Source organism: Bombus pascuorum, chromosome 3 (genome assembly GCF_905332965.1).
Source record: "Bombus pascuorum chromosome 3, iyBomPasc1.1, whole genome shotgun sequence".
Lineage (NCBI taxonomy): Eukaryota > Metazoa > Arthropoda > Insecta > Hymenoptera > Apidae > Bombus > Bombus pascuorum.
In genome coordinates this window covers 14,300,891-14,321,612 of record NC_083490.1, presented here as the reverse complement: position 1 = coordinate 14,321,612, position 20,722 = coordinate 14,300,891, and the positions used below count along the sequence as shown (strand labels likewise).

Below are 20,722 nucleotides of genomic sequence, written 5' to 3'. Positions count from 1 at the left end.
GGAGGAACATAATAGGGAAACTGTTTTTAATTTAACTGCCTTTGATGAATAGAAATCTTTAAAATATGAAAGATTGTGTTTATGTTTTCAACTGTTAAATGAACCTAATATAATTGTGGCTAAGTGTTTATTTTGTTTAAATTAATAGTAGCGCAACTTTTGAGTAATCCAACAGCTAATAACATATAGAAATGTTACATAAAAAGAAAACGCCTGCTGGTATAAAAAACAAATTCTTCACTATGTCGGTGGTGAAGGTGATGAATGTAACATAATTTTCCAAGTGTCCCTGAAAAATTAAAAACTCGGATTTATGCGCCATGTTGGGAAACACTGATTTAACCGAACACTGTGATCCATGAGCTTTTTCCCTGTGCAATTGTGCCTATACGTTTAAACGTGATTCCAAATTACTATCCTTTACTTGATACGTCTAGTAAAAAGTGACGCGGTTGAAAAGGGGTACGCGTAATTGTACATTTCAAACACGGGGCAATTGAACGTGTGTACAGAGCCTGGTGTAAGTAATATTAATAGGTCAATTATACTGAAATCTTGAAGTGGTTGAAGAATCGATTATGCGTTGCACGATTTCATAATATGCGTTGCTTTTATTTTCTGCGAATTAAACGTGTCAATGTATTCTAATCAATTGATATATCGTACCCGGGCCCTTGTGCACAATAATTTACTAACTAATAACGTTATCGAATTGATGGTGATAGACAATGACAGGTGATAATGTGTCATTTATAAACTTCTATGGGTTAAACGGTTTTGTATGGTTTTGTGAGTTTTATTTGTTTCAATAGCGTGCTTATTGCTGTTACGCAAGAGAATTTGTTGAAATTAGCATTAACCAAATATTTGAAATGCTTGTTACACATCGATTTAATGTAATCTAAATATTAATCGGTTCATTTATATATGGAATTTAATCAAAATTAATATTAAAATTATCGGCTTAATCGTATCAATTATTATCAGATTAATTTTCCACTTCTACATTTCATTGTTCGTATTATATTTTCTAAAACTATACAAATATACTGATACTTGTATAGAATTATTTTTACTATATTTGCAACTTTATTAATTTATTAATATAAATAAAATGTTAAGCAAACTCGAAGATGTGAAATTGTGTGAAACTAATGGTTTCTTAAACCAATAAGAATTAACATTTGTTTCTAATTAATACAAAAATAAGTCTAAATATAGAAAAATATTTTTTAGAGCTTTTATCATAAGTTATATTTTATTGTAAGGATTATAATAAAGTGGAACGGAAGAACAGCGAATACGCTTCTCGGTTAAAATCAATTTCCTCTGCTTCTCAAGAGAATTTTTTAATTAAGCTTCTCAAAGAGAAATTTTTGTACTTTAATACAGTACAAAAATAGAATACAGTTTTTAAATAATGTTACACACATATTACACTACACATATGTTAACATTTTATATTATATTTATCTAAATACATGTAACAAATACATTTTTATAGTATAATAAAAATTTATTAATCATAATCATAATCATAGCTTAAACTTTGCCCAATCTTTTTTCTCATCAAAATCCAAGCATACAAGTCCTACGAGACGCAAGTTTTTTAAGATCAATTTGAAAGGAGCATCCGCTTTTAATCTTCTTCATATTGAAGTAGCGAAATGATCAAAGTGTAACCGTCCCATCGGAGATCGCTGCGATTCTTTCAAAAGATTTCCCTTACCAGACGAAACTGGTCGCCGGATGTAATACGCCTCCTTCTTCGTTGCAACTTCCTTTTTAACCGGGCATAGATCGTGCACGAACAAAGAACAGCAGGTTCAGCAGGTAAAGGGCCAGTTTGTACCCCATTTTCATCGCTGTCTACGATACGGTGAATGTATTAGATTCAGCCGAGTACCTGGCAAGTACACATTAATTCGTGTGGACCGTTTCAACGGGAGGCCTCTTTTCAACCAGGATGTAAGGCGAGAAGAGCACAAAAATGAAGTGGGCGTGCATGAAAATATCGGTAGGGCTTCTGCGCTAAGAGAGAACACACCATGAGAGCTCGCTGCTTAATATTCCAGAGGTGGAGAACTTTTTATGACCAGGTGAGTGACGGTTGAACAGATTTCGCATCTCTGCACGTCATTCGAACTACAATGTTCACGATTACATGAGAAAAAATTGCGACAAGGTTATTAAACCGCGATAATATCGCCGGTGTGACGCTATTAAATCTTGTTCCGACCTCGAGCTCCTTCCGTATCCATTCAAAAAAGAAACGGCGCGCCGGATCGATATTTCCCTTTACGCATAACGTGTCGGTGTAATTCCTCTCACGTGTTTGTACACGTGAATTACGTAAATACACGCGTATTTCGTAAATTGAATTAATACAAGAACACAACAATTCAAATAATCGCATACTGCAAAAATAAAAGATCGTAACATCGATATCTCAATTTTCTGCTCGTGTCATCCCATCTCGATGATCAACGCGGCTAATCCGCTTCTGAACTCAAATGTTTCTCTTGAGTTTAAATTTATCAGTCCGTTAAATTATATAATATTAAGTCGATTGTTAGCAAACTCGTTAATGAAGGAAAATTTTACCGAAATACATGCGTATTAAACGCTAACAAGGAGAAGTAATGTTAGAATCTCATTATCAACCGTTAGGGATAATTAGAATATTTATGTGATTTTTTAACGAGTTTAAACGGGTTTAAACTTGTGACAAATATCGTTTGTTAGAAACATAAATTTAACATTCGGAGAAAATTAGAAAAATGTTACAATAGTCGACTATTACTTGGTAATCCTTCGTTAGAAAATGAACCAAGAATGCCAGAAAATATCATCGAGAATACTGTTTTAAAACAAATATTAGCGAAAATGATCCATGACAACCAAGAAAAGAATTTTCAAAATGAAAATAAGCTCTTCTATTATTATTCGTTGCTTGATTTAAGCAGATAAAGCAAAGAAAATGAACGAGCTTGAATGAATAGTTATGATAATCATTTCATTCCTCAAGGAAAGAAACAGTAACCGCTTCTTAAATGTGTTGTCACTTATGATAAAAATTTTATCTACATGTAATTAATAACTGAACTTTTCTCTTCAAACGATAACGTACATTTTTTAATACTTTCTTTTGTATATGGCGAGAAAATTCGATTTACGAAAAAAATACATTTCCGTAACAAAGATAACACAATTATTAAATATACATCGATCATTGTGCTTGCAAAGAAAATAATTTTACAAATGTAGTATTCTTCGAAGCATTCATCTTTCTCGTTTAATACTATTTTCCAACTGAACTGTGAACTAACCTACTCTCATGCAATTTTTATACTGCGATGTTGTTTCTTTATCTTACATGGCGATATAACGAAATTCAATTTATACCAAAAAACTAAAATAAAGAAATTACGTTTAAAAAGAAATTGGCAACTTTCACTATAAAATTCAAAATAGCAGCGTAAGATTTAATAACAAAAATAACAATTTCGAACGTGATAATAGTATTGCGATTTAACAGCAAGTACATAGCAATTTGGAGAGAAAAAAATACAATTAATTACATCACTCAATTTTATCATCCATATAATCGATATCCATAACGTGTATATACGATATATAAATTTTGAGTATAATTTGAAATATATATTTAGAGTGTAATAATTTCGAACATATAAGATAAAAGAAATAGCGTTATATGCTCATCAACGTAAGAACCCCATTATACTTTGTATCGAGGAGAATTTATATCCATAATCGAGTTAATGAGATCGTAACGATACCGAGTTTCTCAGCGCAACGTGTTATTTCGTTAATATTCCGCATAATAGCGTAATTGTTTCGCATACAATCGCGATATCTTCGTAATATTTCAACTTTGTATCCGGCTGACCGACGCGACGGTTAAATTGAAATCGCGTCTTTACGCTGCCTCGAGGATTTACATAGTTGCACCATGCGGCGGGATCACGCTGAGAAAATTGCATTCAGGTTATTAATAAGCAGAATATCGAAAAAACCATCGATTTTTAGCTTCTCTTCCGAGTGTTTCCGCACAGGTGTATCACGAACGATAAATTGCGTGAAACCGGCGTCGATGTAATAAATAATCGACAAAGGTGTTGAGTCAAACATTAATTTCGATCGTGCAAAAGTTTCGCCTTGCAAATTGTCATCTATTATCGCTAATTGCAAGCGCACCGGGACCACTTTCAAATTGTTAATCGTGTAAACGATTACGATACATGGTTGGTTATCAATCTTCGTAAACTAATAATAATTAACATCGTACTACATCGTACTACATCGTAGACATCGATCATTAACAAACGATAGTCGTACTCGAACTTCCCTCCTGCAATCTTTACCAACGTATCCTCGAATAAGCGCGCACATTGATATCCAGAAAATGCCGGCATTCTGGCGAAAAGAAACTATTGAACAGCCAGACAAACTTCATATGCGAAGCATCTCTGTGCATCTGCGTCGGCCGGTCATAATGCGAAATTGCGCGTTTGAGAAGCTAGAGACGAGGTTATTAAAGAGGATAATATCGGCGGCGCGGCGCGGCTGTGCAACGAAATCGAGTTTCATACGATGCATGAAATTCAATTGGAAAACGTACATCGGACGGAGACTAACTGCGATCCAATTACCATAGTATATAAGTAACTAAGAAACGGACCTGCAAATTGATTTTACTCGGAAACTCGTATCGCGTAACGACTCTTCGCAGCTTCACCGTGGGGGGAGGATACCTGGCCGTGAGCGACTGTTCATCAGATTTCGCGGCTGCTCCCTGTTACTCGAACCATCGAACAACCGTACGATTACACGTGTGAAAAGATTGCAACAAGGTTATTAAGAACGATAATATCAGGGGTGTCATACCATTTGCATACCTTGCCGATCAACCGACGTCACTGATGTCGTGCCTCATAACGAGCGTATACATACACGTACGCATGAGAATGCCTAACAAATTGTTGCATACAATATAATCTTCTGCGGTAGAAGATGTTGTTCGTTCATCTTCTTGCTCTCGTTATACCTAATAAATCGTACCATTCGGGCGTCGAGACGAGCGTGATTATTAGAGCGTCTCGGTAATTTGAAGGTCTAGTTTATTGACACAGAATATGCAATGGAAATGCAAGCGATTGAAAAAGGCATCGCGACTTTAGTTTGAATATTGCAGAGTACAAAAATATTAATTTTTCATAAATAAAAAGATATAATGTTATTGATAAATATGGATAACTGACATGTTCTTTCGTCAGAACAATAGATGCTTTACGCAAACGTATTGTATGGATTGAGGGCATAACCAAAAAGAAAGAAACAAATTGTTTGTTAGGTATAATGCTAGTTTATTGTAGCAAACATTTTAATTTTTTAATAAAATCATAGGATCTAAATAGGAGAAAAAATATTAAGCAAGTCCCTCGAATTCCCTTTTATAATAGCGAAGGAAATGTTTTAACGCAATATTGGTCCTTAATCAACAAAAGGAACAATGTTCATAAAATAGAATCAAATATAGGTTTCGCCATTTTATTATTATAACTCCAAAGAATCATAAAAAATCTTTTTCGTGTAGCGATGAACGAAAAAATTGTTTTTAACATTATATATAACATTATATATATATTTTAACCATCATAATCAGTCTATTGTAATTGAAAGATTTTTCAAACGCCTTATTAAGGAATTCTGTTACGATGGAAAAATTAATATATTATTATAGAATGTTTCAGATATAAATATATACATTTTTGTGTAATGTAAAAGTAGTTGTATGATATCATTAATTATTCATTTTTTGAAGATTTGATTATAGGTGTACTATAAGCAGTTAAATTCGGTTTGCATGATTATTTCAATGCAGTTATTGACGTAATTGTGAGAATACAATGTTTGAGAAGCAAAAACAATTGCTGATTTAAGAATATGAACATTGAAGACAGTCAAACAGATTCATACGTATCGTCATAACTTACAATATTTCAATTCCGTCGAAATAATGCTATTTCTTTCATTTCCAGGTATTCTTACGCAAGATAATTCGTATCACGATGATGCCGGAATTTATGTGTTGTGTTTATTCATAACAAACAAGACAATGATTAATAAATATAAATATAAATTTAACATCAATTAAAATTTCCTTCGTAGCAGAATAATTCAGTTAGAACTGAACAATCAGAAGAGATGGACCATGTAAATGTATGCATATTTTTCAAACTACTACTACTATCAATTGCATAATATGCCAATGTGATTTTAATGAATGTATCTGCAAATTTAAATTTCTAACAAATCAATATCTTAGTTTCTAATAAGGAATTATAAGAATTTACAACTTCTATTTAAGAGATCCTCCTTAATCGCAATAATAATGGAGAAACCATAACCGATGTAATCAATTTTTTAACGAGTCATAGATATATAGCGTGGCGATATATTTCGTTGAACAGTTATAATTTCAATACTTTTAACTGAAATAAACCTAATCCGAAATTTCAAATGCTGAATAAAGAAGGAAACTTTTTAAAGTCTATGTTCATCTCTCTTCATCTCTGAATTATTGTATATTATGCGTGTAATACCCGAAACGTCGAAAGGAAAGAACAAACTTGTGCGTCGTAATATGTATGCTCAAGCAACTGTTCATTATGCAAATATATTGTATTTAATGTTTCCCTTTGACGAACAAGTAATCAGCGCAAGTTTTGAAGATTGATTGAGCAGAGAAGGGTGTTGCATAAAATTTTGCGTTTCACGAAGGCAGCAGTCGGTCTGTTCTTTTTAATATGTGTCAAAAGAAGAGAAGTCGTGTGTGATTAAACGAGTAACGGTTATACAGATTACTTACATTGTAAGCATGCACTTGCATATAAACAGAAATTAACACGAAGCACGGAAGATAATATTCGGGATGCGAAGAGATCCAAATTTATTTCGTGCACGAAATGATGTTTGAAATTGCGTCATAAAGCGAAGTGGAAACCTCTCAAATATATATAATGACATACAGAAAGGTTCAAACTTATGACGGCTTGGCATCAAGCGATTTTCGGCTGGAAAACAGTAATCTGCCTCCATTTGACTATCGATTATTCATTTCTTTAAATTACTGAGCCTGTTTTCTGAGAATATACATAAAACGAGTGTGAATAATTTTATACGTTATATAATATACTTTTTTGATATATATAAATGTGCTTTTTAGTATTTAATATTTCACTACAATTTACATAAAATATGAAAACACTGAATAATGAAAAAGTACATCGGTATTAAAATTAACTTAAATATAGATATGTACTTCGGGCATCAATTTATTTTATACGATTACATTTTGATAATTCTTTACCAGATACTAAATGCGCGCTCATTGATGAATATTTGGTAATCTACCATCAAAATACGGTGACAATTCACTCGTATTGCGTACTAGATATTTCAATTCTATTATACTAGATGCATCGCAAAATTCAACAAATTTATTTCGAATGATTTCACGTAGGGGAAGAAAAATATTGCATTTGTATCACGACCCATAACAAAAATAACCATTATATTTTATACATTCGCGATCTATTAACACAAATTGAAGCGATTTCGCTAATTGGAATACCATGAATTAAATTGAATCAAATTTACATTTATATCATTATTAAATGAATTACATGTATCTTTAAAGAAACATCATGCTTACAATACGTTGTATTATCCATATTAATGAATTTTGAATTTTATTAATTCAGTAAATAAATATCAATGAAAATATCTTATTAAGATTACATTCTTTATCTCCACGTGATCTGATGAAAAATTTTCGAAATGAAAGTTGTATAATTTGACTGAATATTTGCATGATTAAAAGGTATAGTTTCGTTGTCTTGTTTCTTACAACTGTTCTTTTAAATCCTAGCTTACATTCTTGGAAATTTCACTGCACTTCAACTGTTCGATACAGTAATACCTAAAAGGAACGGCTGTGATTCTCTTCGCTTTTTATGGCGCTCCCAAAGAGCTTTTACATATTTGTACGTGTACCTATATACATAGACCGTCTTCTTTTCAACAAAGAACCAAGCCTTTCAGATATTCTCCCTGTTCTCCATGCTTACTTGTCATCATCACGCTCCGAGATACGGAACACGTGATGTATACTGACATCTTTGAACATCATTTTCTGTGTTACTCAAATTTTTTTGATGTACGTACACATTCACATTATTTGTCGTAACGTTGCTTCAAGGGATTTTAATATAAATTTTTTAAACGCGTCATTATACATTCCCGTCTATTTCGCTTTTAAATTTTATCTCAAGTTGTTTTTGTCTGAGAAGAAATTTAAAAATATACTATTTTCTACTACATTTTCCCAAGCCAAAAGAAGAAATATTAATTCTTACACACCGTATCATCGTTATCTACCGTTTAACTACCAAATCGTCATTAATTAAAGATTTTACAAACGTAATAAATATCGCAAAATTCCGTTATCAGAAGAAAATTAATTCTATTCTCTTAAGATAAAAATAATTTGACTGGAAACTAGACATAATTTAAAACAATATACTTTATTTAGAAATACTAGGAAGTAAAACTTTTCTACTAAATTTAACACAACTAATTCTATAACGATGGAGAAGAGAATTCCTGCACGAACCGGAATGATGAATGTAAAGATAACTTTTTTTTTTTTTTAACAAAATTACCCTTGCTGTTGAATTTCTTTTGCAAGGACATATATAATTACTCGAGAAGTTAGGCGTTAATTAACGTTCCTTTTAAATAGGAAAACCAAAACGGACGCGTAACGTAACCTTGGCGGAATAAGGGTTCACATCACTGTCTTTCGAATATCATTAGCGTTGACAGATTCATTGGCTCAATTGGAACCCAATCGATCGAATTGCGCCAGGCAATTACACATTCATCTATTCATTAGAACGTGCAAGGACGACGAGAGCTACGAATAGATGATCACGTAGCAAATCAATTTATGTCGATTAAATTATAATTACTTGATGAAGTTTCGAACTGTTCAATCGATCAACGATGCGTTGTATTATCGCGGTTAAAACCACTCTCCAATTTTCTCGCCGATATATTAAATGGCGCTACAAGTTTAATTTAATTTGAAAGTTTCGCACAACCAGTGAAATATCCAGTTACTTATCAGATCTTAATTGAAAGAAACTGAAAAGAACTGCGTTCGCACTCTGTACGATACAGCATATTGCAGACACAGGTATTTAAAATGCGTTTTGTCCTTTGATTTAAATGGCGTGAATGTTTGTGGAGCAAATTATTTACATGGCTATCTGTTAACTGTTTATGTCTTTATTTGAAAATTAATTTTGTTCAATCATTTGTTCTGTATTTTGTGATTTAGCTTCTTAATGAAATTACATGTAGCTATTCTTCCTTTTTATTCTTTTCTAGAAATATACGTAATTTAATTTTCATGAAATATAATATTCGTAGTTATCTTTCTAGGTGAATGTAGTGTACTTGTAAAAGATGAAATGCATTTCTTTAAATCTATAATCACTAGAAATTCAGAAACGCAAAGCTTGAAAGTCAAAATTTTCCGGTATGTTAACGTGGAAAACAGGTAACCGTTCAATCTACAACAAGGTGCTGCTTGTATAATTTATACGTGTAATAATTAATACTTAACGGTAACATATACTATATTCATACCTAATTCGCTGTAGATACTAAATGTTGAAGAATATGAAATTCAAAATACTAATTTTGCTAACAGCCATAACGGTATGTTTATCCAGTATGGAAAGTTTACAATTTCATAGGTGTAAAACAATTTCTACAACCAAAACGAAAACAAAAGAGCTGAAAAATTAGACAAATGAAACATTGAATCAAAGATAAGAGTAATAGCGTGTACGTTACAGCAATGCATAATAGTAAATGCAATCGTTTTAATAAAACAATCTGTTTGCTTCAACTTCGATATTATGTCGAGAAGCGAAGCTCAAAGAAAACAAGATCCAAGAGAAAGAAACTGAAACGAATAACAGAATAATGTAATTAAAAAATCTAATATTTACTTAAAGAAAATAAAGCTGAAGAAAGGAGGAAACTATGATTAATAACGGAATAACGTAATTAAAAAATTTAATATTTGAAAATAATTCTTGCACTTTTAATTTTAATTCTCTGTGTTAATATTTACTGTACACCTTACCATGACATATATGATACGATAATCTCCATCAACTGTAAAAGCTAATGAATTAATTACCTTACTATAAAAATGTAAAAGGAGAACAAATTTTTTAATCTTATTCACGTTTTAATATTATTGCAATAACAGAACTCAACCGCTCAAGCAAATAAGAATTACTTCTAAAAATTAATATACGAAACATGTATTAAATAAGTATACGATATGTGTTAGTATGTGTACAGAAAAATTTAAAAAAGAGCTATACATACAAACGTATGCTCATAAATGCCTATTAAAGAATTATAGAAAAAATACTATGTAGCTTACAAATAAGATAAAAAGCAAAATATGTCATATTTTGAATTCCTTGTTGATTTCCTTTCATTTCAACAGACTGATTATAAACTTCTTATTGAATTCTTAAGGCTTATCAATTTTTAATAAACTTTATAATAACCTCCGATATTCTGTCTTTCAATGTTTTCCACGAATAAAAATTCAATGCCGTGATATTCAGTAATCTCGGTACGCGAAGAATCCGTCTTCTACGACCTGTCCATCGTCGAGAATTATCGCTTATTTAACCATTATATTGAACCAGAAAAACCAGTCTGTTGTTATTTCATATTTTTATTCTAACTTTCTAATAAAACATTTACAAGCCTACGTTTATATAACATTTTCTCCATATTTTTATTCGTAAAACATACTTACACTGTTTGTCAAGCGACACGCTATATAATATGCTGTTTCACAATGGCAATAATTTCGAAGGAATAAACAATTTCAAAGGAAAAAACATTAAACAGTGCTACGAAGTATAAGCATTAATTACAAAAGATTAAAAAAGATAAGTTAAGACGTAAATAATTTAAAGTGAAATTCCAATGAATTTAATAAGAAAAGATTACAGAGATAATTTTATTTGCTAAATCAGATCGTAAACAAGTATATCATAAATCATGCTCGGTAAAACAAAATGAGGTTTATAAAGCAGAAAAAATGATCATGTTATAAAAACTACAAATCAAAGCAACATGAAAATATTGCTTCTAGAATAATTTATAGATTTGATAGCAGTACGTTACAAGTATATTAAAAATATATGAAACGTCAGAGATTTGTTCTTTTAGCTGTCCTCCTGTTTTAAAACATTCTGTATACCTACGTATATAGAAACGTAGGTAGTACCTAACGTAGTTATACGAACTGGACAACCTTGCCCGCGAAGTATCATTTTCACGAATACCAACGTATGCATATGCTTACAGGCTACATATTGGTGAACAAAATAAAGGGAGTAAGGAAGAAGTATACCGCGATCGCGTGATATTTTGCGCGAACATACGCGCTACTAACCACCTATAAGTAATTAAAGCTTTAGAATCGCGCTTTCCACTTCACTTTTTAAATGTAAATTTTACTAGAACAATATTTTAATTTATCTATGATGCAAATTTTATTACGCGAGAAACTTAATTACTTGCGTAAAAAATAACCATGATGATGTCTGAAAAAGAAATCTACTATAAAATATAATAAGAAAAGTTCTCCGCTCTACTTTTTAAATCCTACTTTTACGGAAACAATATTTTTAATCTATTACGTTGTCCGAAAAGTATCTTTCCTTTTATAAGGAAATAATAGACGCACAATGTTTTTTGTTTTATATTAGTTTATTGAATTATGCACGAACATAATAATAGAAATATAACGAAATGGATCATACCTAATTCAATAAAATAATATAAAACAGAAATTGTTGTTCATCTATTATCACCTTATGAAACGAAAGAAATTTTTCGTAAAACCCAATATAATACTAATAAGTGCTAGATGAGAATTTTTATTCCCAAATAATAAACGACGATAATAATCGTTCTAGATATTTGAAAAGATTAGAATATTGGGATGAATTCGAAAGAATTATTATACTTTGCGTGAGAGTAAAATGGGAAAAGTAAAGTCTATATAAATGAACTTCGTTTCATTGTATCATACGTGGAACCATAAGCTTAAAATGTCATTAAAAAAGTCTATGTAAACGAACTTTTTTACGATTTCGTACATGATACAATGAAACTAAGTGCGAGTCGATCAAAGTTTATACATTTTACAAACGAGCAATTGAAGGTATTGATCTTTTTACTACGTATAAACCTGGTTATCGAACGATGACCTACAATTGATATCTGTAGAACGATAAATCGAATCGTACAATTACACGCATGTACAGCAGATGTTTCATTAGAATCAATTTCCTCAAAAACAAAGCTTCCTTCCATACGATCAAGCTGTTTTATTGTTTCATAATCTTATCATATTTTTATATAAAGTATAACTACAGAAAATTAATATGGTATACGTTGTACCTGTCTTTATTATAATAAAAGTTATCATTTTTGTCGCTAAATTATTAGAAGAATATTAACAATTTTTCCACATCTGTTTCTAAGGTTCGATAGTAAATAAGGTCAAACTTTTTTATTATAAACAGATCTTGCAGTACACGCGAATAGAGAGTCAAACTCAACTCCATGTAAGTACAGTTCGAGCGATATGTGGTTTGAATGCGCAACGAACGACAGCCTGAATATATAACGAGCGAATTAATAATCATGAATACACTTTAATTATATTTCAAAAAGTGACTCATTCGATATACAACGACGAATATAGTAAGAGGCCGACCTACGCATCAAGAGTGTAGTCTTGCTATTAAAATACAACCGCAACTGTTATCTGAATGCTCAGCGTGTTAACAACTAATAATTTCCAGCATATTTCGCTCTCAATTAAAAGCTTGTCGACTTTATCTGAAACGTGTACAATTGCCCGACACTGATTACTATGTATCTCATTTTCTCATTATCCGTTCATTTTTGCCAGACCGATGCCTTTCAGTTTAATGATCATTTTTCAACCTCGCTCATTTAAATAATTCTGTAGCTGAATGACTATTTTGGACACCTCTTAGAAGAGAAAGTTCTTTACAGGATATTTTTGAAACTGTTAAGTCCCGTTTGCATTAGTCAGGTTCTTCAAATTCTACAAACATTGAATTCTTAGTAGCTTCGGTTCATACAAATCGAGTTGCTCGATTCAAAGTCATTTCATTTTAAGTATTTAACTAATTTAATTGCAAGTGGATTACCTAGTGAACGAGCGCGAAATTACAGGTAACATTATATTCTCCAGCGACTGTTGTTCGTTTTATGCAAAAGATAATTGTACAGATTTCAGTGTCATTTGAAATTTGAAAGATTATTTCAAGCCATGTGTATCTGGAAAGGTAATTTCACATTGCTTCGATTCAGCAACTATATAATACAACCGAAATTATAATCCAGTTATTTGACTTTAATTCGCTTGAACTGAAGCGATTGTTCCTTGCCACGAAATACGTTTTAAATGGTATAAACAATAATATATTATTTAGTATCTACGTACATGTATTGATACACATATAAATAAAACAACAAAAAGATTTCTAAATTTTTAAAAACTTACGAAGACTATGACGTTTCATAGAATAGACAGATGCATATACGCAATAAATAGTCAAGTACCTCAGCTTGTGTGAACAGGAACCTGAAGTCTATGTGTGAAGTGAACTATATACTTGAATTTAAATAGTTTCATTAATTTAAAAAGTATATTAAATGCGAAACGTGATAGAAAGATTTTGAAAGCTGTAAGAAAATGAGGAAATGTGATGATAATTAGATTCATGAAAATGTAACGCATCTTCTTTTCATGTTTTTCAGATAATGATTCTTTGTTTAAAAAATAAAAATGAAAGAAATACCTGCTGACAAGTAGAGTGAAACTAAAATATATACAACCACTATGCTTTCCCAATCCCTCAAAACGTCGATAGTATTAGTTACTAGTAGATAATACTCGTACTGCATAGACAAACTGCATTTCATAATATTTTTTAAGTATATCAATTCCATTTACCATATTGGTTCACGAAGAATATAAATTATCTATCTAACAATAAGCATACATATGTAAAGAATATCTGCCTAGTATCAATCACTAGCAACATCATCAGGAAGATGCGTAAATTGCAAAGGATATAAGATTTCGAGTAATATCGTAGATTGAGTAATGTAGAATAAGGCTAGGTTGCCAACTGTATTTTACTCTAAATTGCTTTCTGAAGAAATCAAGAATACGAATTCTGCAATCTTGTATCCCATCTCATAACTTCCTATAGGATGTCATAGCGTTCGCCACATATCCACGATGGAACAACCGCCACGCCGCGCTTGGTCGGGATGCGCAATCGAATTTGCGAGCTTCGGCTGGTAATCGTCGAACATACATAGTCAGCGCAGACAATGTGGACAGTCCGCAAAACCGCACTCTGAAAGCCTGCACCCACTTTGTTCACTGAAAATCCGGCACAACGTATTGTCGTTTGAAAAATGGAATTTTCGTGCTGTGCCGTTTATATACATATATGTGTATGCATTCAAACGTAATTTAAAATTGCTCGTATCTTCTATGCCTCGGATATATGCGAAATAGTTTATTTATTTATTTGTTTGTTGATTTAAACCAGATACATGTACGAAATATGTCCTATTTCCTCTGAGTATTATTATTTTCAAATGTTCCTATGGAATATAAACATCTGAATATTAAAGAAAATACTAATATACTTATTAAGTTAAAAACAACTTCTGTAATTTTAATCGTTTTAAAAAATAATTTGAAGTTTAGTTAAGTAAATAATTTTTGATTAAACAGTAAATATTGAAATATTAATTTTAAATATACGAATCGCCTTCTACCTTTTTCCGACCATAAAAACAATTCTCAGTGATAAATTAACGATTTTCGTTTAAAACTGAGCGAGCTGAGTGAATATAACATTTCGAACTACTTCCTGGATATAAATGTGAATATATGATTAATAGTAGTGAGTCATTCTTCACAGTCCTTTCTTTTGAATAAAATTTAATGAAGCTGAATATAATCTTGTATAACTGATACATTCTAAAAAAAATTAAGCATTAAATAGCAAAAACATTATTAATTTTCTAAAAGTAAAATTTATAACAACGGTTGACATGTTTCGTGCAAAGAACGAGGCAAGATATAAAATATTATTTTATAATTATTTCATTTATTTCTATATGTGTTAACACTCTATCGACAAGATGCTCTTATCATAAACAGTTTTTAGAAAATTGAAAGAAAGGTTCATCGTTTTCTCTGAATCGTATTTTATAAAAATTAATTGCGATCTCACTTCTCGTAAATAATATAAGAATTGCTTAGGAAATTAATTGGCATACCTCCGTCGTTAAAATGTTAAGGCGTTTTACCAACTTTCTGAAAAGTACTTGTTTTTGAATTTTGTTCGTATGTTAGTACAGATTAATTAGTATAAGTAATTAGACTTATGTTAGTATTTCTACATATAATATAATTATATCGGGTGGTATGTAGCAAATACATCAACTGTTATCTGACATTTAATATTTCATTTTATAATTAACAATTGTATTTTTATTCTATTGAAACACACGCAAAAACACAATTTAAGTACCATTAGATGCGAATAGAAATTCCTTAGTTTAGAATTTACCTTTATTTTTAATTCTGCATTTAAAATATACACGTAGAAATCGACACTTTCCAACTATAATACAATTCTTTTAATTATATCAGGAAACTTTTGACCAGCGTATAAATTATAAAAGCTAGAGCGGCTTAAAAATAACGCGTCACGAAGCGAGTGCTCTCGTTCTTGCCGCTTGAAAAAGTTTCACCGAGTGAAACCTTCTGACGCCTCTTTGCCTTCCTGTTCGAGCATCGACGACCTCATTAGATCAATTTGCCAACATTTTGCACCCACAAACCGGCTTTTATTATATCGCGGATAAATTGACGGTGTGGGTTGTGATGAATAAACAGGAAATTAGAAACGTATTCTCGCGGATTCGCGCTTTGACCATTCCATTAACTACCATTGGAAAATTACGCCCCAAAATTAGTTCCATAGAACGGACAATAATTGAATTCAAATGGATAGAAATGTACTGTTTCAATGAACAAGTAACCACGCTTTCAGATAATTTCAGTAAGCGAATTTGAGTATCGAGTACCTAACAAATATTTCTATAATTATGTGTTAATCTCATAAATGTTTCATTTATAAAGGATGAAATACGTGGACCTGTGTGATTTGTATGGGAACAGGTATTTTTGAAAGAGATAAACACGTACAAATTGAAAATTAATTGGTTGCATATATTTAACAGAAGCTACAAAAGAAATGGAACTTAAAAAATAGTTACATATTGTATTAGCAAAATTACACTGTATATTGATAAAAGTAATATAGCTTTTTGCGATTTATAGAAAACAAAATCGATTGAATAATTTATAACTTTCAAAAAATCACTAATGATATAGAAAATGAATTAATAAATGAAAAAATATTTTTAACAAACTGACACCTAATTAACAATATCTACACTAAACAAACTAAATGAAATTTTGCGAAATAAAGAATTTACTCGGTAAACTTCACATTTAAGAAAGATACTATAAACTAGTATAACGATAAATGCTTAAATCATGCGATAAATAATATTTTTCAAAATTTGTTACCTCAACGTTAGCAATAAAAAAGTGTTGTATAAGATTAATTCTATAAGGATGATAATAATTCCTAATCAATTATACCTAATCTAATATCATGTTGGAAAATTCTACGTCTATATTTACGCAATATAAATCTTTCTACATGTGCTACCTTCTATTCGTCATATTTCAACTACGACATACGTATGTATATCTCAATAACTAGACGTAAATATATCTCTTCGATTGACAAGCGTGAATAATAACCTAACAATCATTACTCCATAAAATGTGTCTGTCCAATATAAATTGCAATAAAAAGAAAAATTTGAAGAGCCATTAAATTATTTCTTTTTGCATACCACAAAGACTCAAGTTCATGAGCCTTATTATGATTTCTTAAAATAAAGCTTCAAAAGTATTTTCTTTTCTTTTTACTTAAATATGAAAGCTATGCTGAAATAAATTTGTAGATCATTTATACAATCGATTCAGTGAAATAAATTTATGGATTATTTATACAATAATATAACGCAACAGTACTCCAAAAATCGTTAAGCAAACCGATTAAAAAACTTTTCTAGTATTTTTAAAGAGAGATTTAAATTCTTGGATTTCCTAGTACAATACATCTACATTCATTAAGTACATTGCATACAGATAACTGTCTAGAAGTTCTCGCAATTGCGTAAAAGGATCTTCTATTCTCTCGATAATTCAGATTTGAGTCGCTTTTCCATTTGAATGTTGTAAAATCCAGTGCCATTTTATGGAACAACCAGAAAGACCAATTAAAATTGCAAGCTCGCGGAATTAAGCGATTTCCAAAAATTTCTCCTAGTAATTACATCATGAGTCTGGCTGCATGAGTAGTTGCCCCATCTCGTTACCACCAAGTCTCAGATACACTGTAGTGAACTCCTTGAAAGTCCAAGTTAGCGAGAACGTCTTCGAATGGATGTTCCAAGTTCTTCATGAACGCTCTCCTGGGAACGTTCAATATTTTCCTCCATACGTACTGAACGTGGTCTTCCAGTTCGTGGCGAATCACAGACGGAACCCTGTTGCTGGAAACACTGCACTAAATGACGTATCGCTAGTTTTGTCGGTGGACTTTTATCGTTAAAATAACAAGTATATGCTCTCTGCGTCCGAATAATGAAGCATTCGTTTCGAAAATAAAATTCAATTATCCTTGCTCGTTGCCCCGTTGTAGGTTCTTCCATTATAAATTTCAAAAAAAAAAAAAAAAAAAAAACAGAAAAACTCGGGAAGGAAAATTTAAAAATACACCTACAATAAGATGAAGGTTATACACTTTTCAGATGGGAAAGAGACTTACGGACTACTCTGTAGAAACGGCAAATGTATCGACGAAGCGCCATTCGATAGCTCTTGACAAATATTTAAACGATAATGGTGCAATTACGTACGAAACAGCGTATCGTAAATTTCAGAGATTTAAGGTTATCTGGCTGTGGCGAACCCTTTTGACAAAATGAGGTCTCTGCTCGTTCTAATTCCGTCTTAAATTTTATCTACGTTAAGTACGTTGCAGAGTCGTCGTTATATTCGAAGAGAAAAAGAATATCGGTCTTGTTCTCAAGCGTGTTCATTAGTATTCCGGACGATACATTTCTAGTGGTCGGCAGCGAGACGAGTAAAATGGGTTCCCCAATCATAATTTCATTCCAAATGCAAATACCTGGTCTGTTCTTAAAAGCATGTCATGACAAAAAAGTACACCTACTACTGTGGGATTTAAGGCGTCGAAATATGCTGGCCCTCCTACTCGTTCGTTTAATTGCCCTCAGGTTAAGTAAATCGCGTTCCGCACGAATGAAAAATAATTGGGAAACGCGAGACACGACCAATGTTATATACCAACGTACCGATAGAAAATAACGAGAGGCTGTTATATGTAATTTTGACCATTTTTAGACGATTTTATCTCGCGTACAACCAGTTTTCACACTCCAAAAATCGAAAAAACCAGTTTCCCGTCGACCTTACTGCCAAATGCAACTTTCAAATTGTTTTGTAAAAGTGTATGGATATCTCCGCAGTATGGCAATGTTAAAGCAGAACAGTACATTCCATCTTTTTTTCCTACCTCTTTTCGCTCACACATTTTCATTGCAAAAATAATACGTTTTTTCTGTTAAATCCTAGAATCTCTAATGCTCAAGTAATTAATTTAGAGCACAAGTATTCCACACGTAAGTAAAGACACTTTGTATGTATAGTTTCGATGTCACGTTAAAGAATTTTTTAAACAATTTAATTAATTATTTAATAAAATTAAACCATTAAAATAGATTATTAACGACTACATCGATCATATATTGAGTTTTATAATTTGTTGGAAAGGATTTTCCCGTTTTAAAAATTATAACAGTTTTAATACCTGATTAAAATTTGTTGTCTTTTATGAAGGACTTAATCGTCCATTTTTTAAGGAAGTCATCGCGTAAAGATATGTTAATCTGAATAGTTTTCAAGAATTTCATATTTCAACAAACATTTTAAATTGCGAATATAAAATAATATGAACTTTTAACTAATTATTACTTTTTTAGAATGTATCATATGGCAGAACCGCGATATTCTTTCATCAAATAATTTTTCCCTGAAAAATGTCAACCAACGACGTTTAACGAAATTAATTAAAACACGTGAACACAATCGATATTTTGCGTCTTTCGCAAAATCGCCTAGAGATTACCAATTCAATCTAGGCCGAATATCAGTCTCCTTTATTAACATAAAGTAATCACCTACACGTGCAAATGAACGTTATTGCGCATGCCGAGCGACCTAAAACGAAGAATCTACGCTTCAACCCATCATTCCGCGACTGGACTATGAATGAGTCTGTTCACGCGCTCACAAAGCTACGCGAAGGTAAAGGCATCGTCGCTATAAATGCATATGCTACTTTACGTTACCGTACAGAAAGCGTAGCTAAGAGCTTAGTAAAGTAAATGCATGCCAGTAAAAGTTCATTCTTTATGAAGATTCGAAAAGGATATTAATCTTCTCGTCTTTATGCGATCGTATCATTAACTCTTTTATCGTAAGGACTAATAAATGAGTAATATACTTGATTATTTGATAATTAACCAAGATGAAAAAAGATTAATAAACGTTGGAATAGAATTTTCAAGATAAATATAAAAATATAATTAATTGGACAGCTTTCTAAAATAGGCTTATATTAGCTATGTATAGAGAGTGTGAATTTGAATGGAAAATGATGGAACAGTAGTTTTGTATTATGAAGAACTATGAATCTTTCATAATTTTCAATGAATATGGTTTCAGCATTTGTAAATCATATATGTCTATTGAAGATAATAAAGTACTCCGTGATTTTAATTTGCAATGAAGATAGGAAATATGGGAAATATGAAAATTTATTGTTGTAGAAATATACTAAAATATTGCAACGAATACGTATCGTATGCAATAAATAGTTTCGTATATTGAGAAAATGATACGATAAATATTTTGTCTATATTAGTAACAGTTAATCAATAAGTATTCTCAGTTTGTTACTTTATACTAACTCGATATATATTCATAGTAGATACATAAATTTATTTCTCTTGAAATATATTTCCACGATTTTTAAATTTCATGAATTCGTAACATAGTTCTTTGAAGTTGGATTTCTCTTCAAAATCGTACTTTACTCCGACATAATTTCTCCAACATCTTTAGCTCGTCGTTAGATTTCTCATTAGATTTTTCTTGATGTGTTTGTGTGTAGCCTTGCACTTAGAGTTTGTTCAAAGTTCTAATAAACAGTACTGAATTGCATTTAATAAAAACAAATATGATAAACATATATGTGAAAAATAATAACATAATGTTAGTAAACTACTAAAT

The 20,722-nt window shown here is 31.3% G+C and overlaps 1 protein-coding gene across 5 annotated transcripts in view; it reads right to left on the bottom strand.

Annotated features, from left to right (window-relative positions):
- Nucleotides 1–20,722, bottom strand: part of LOC132904908 (rap1 GTPase-activating protein 1) — a 256,345-nt gene that overhangs the window by 193,894 nt on the left and 41,729 nt on the right. The window lies entirely within an intron of this gene.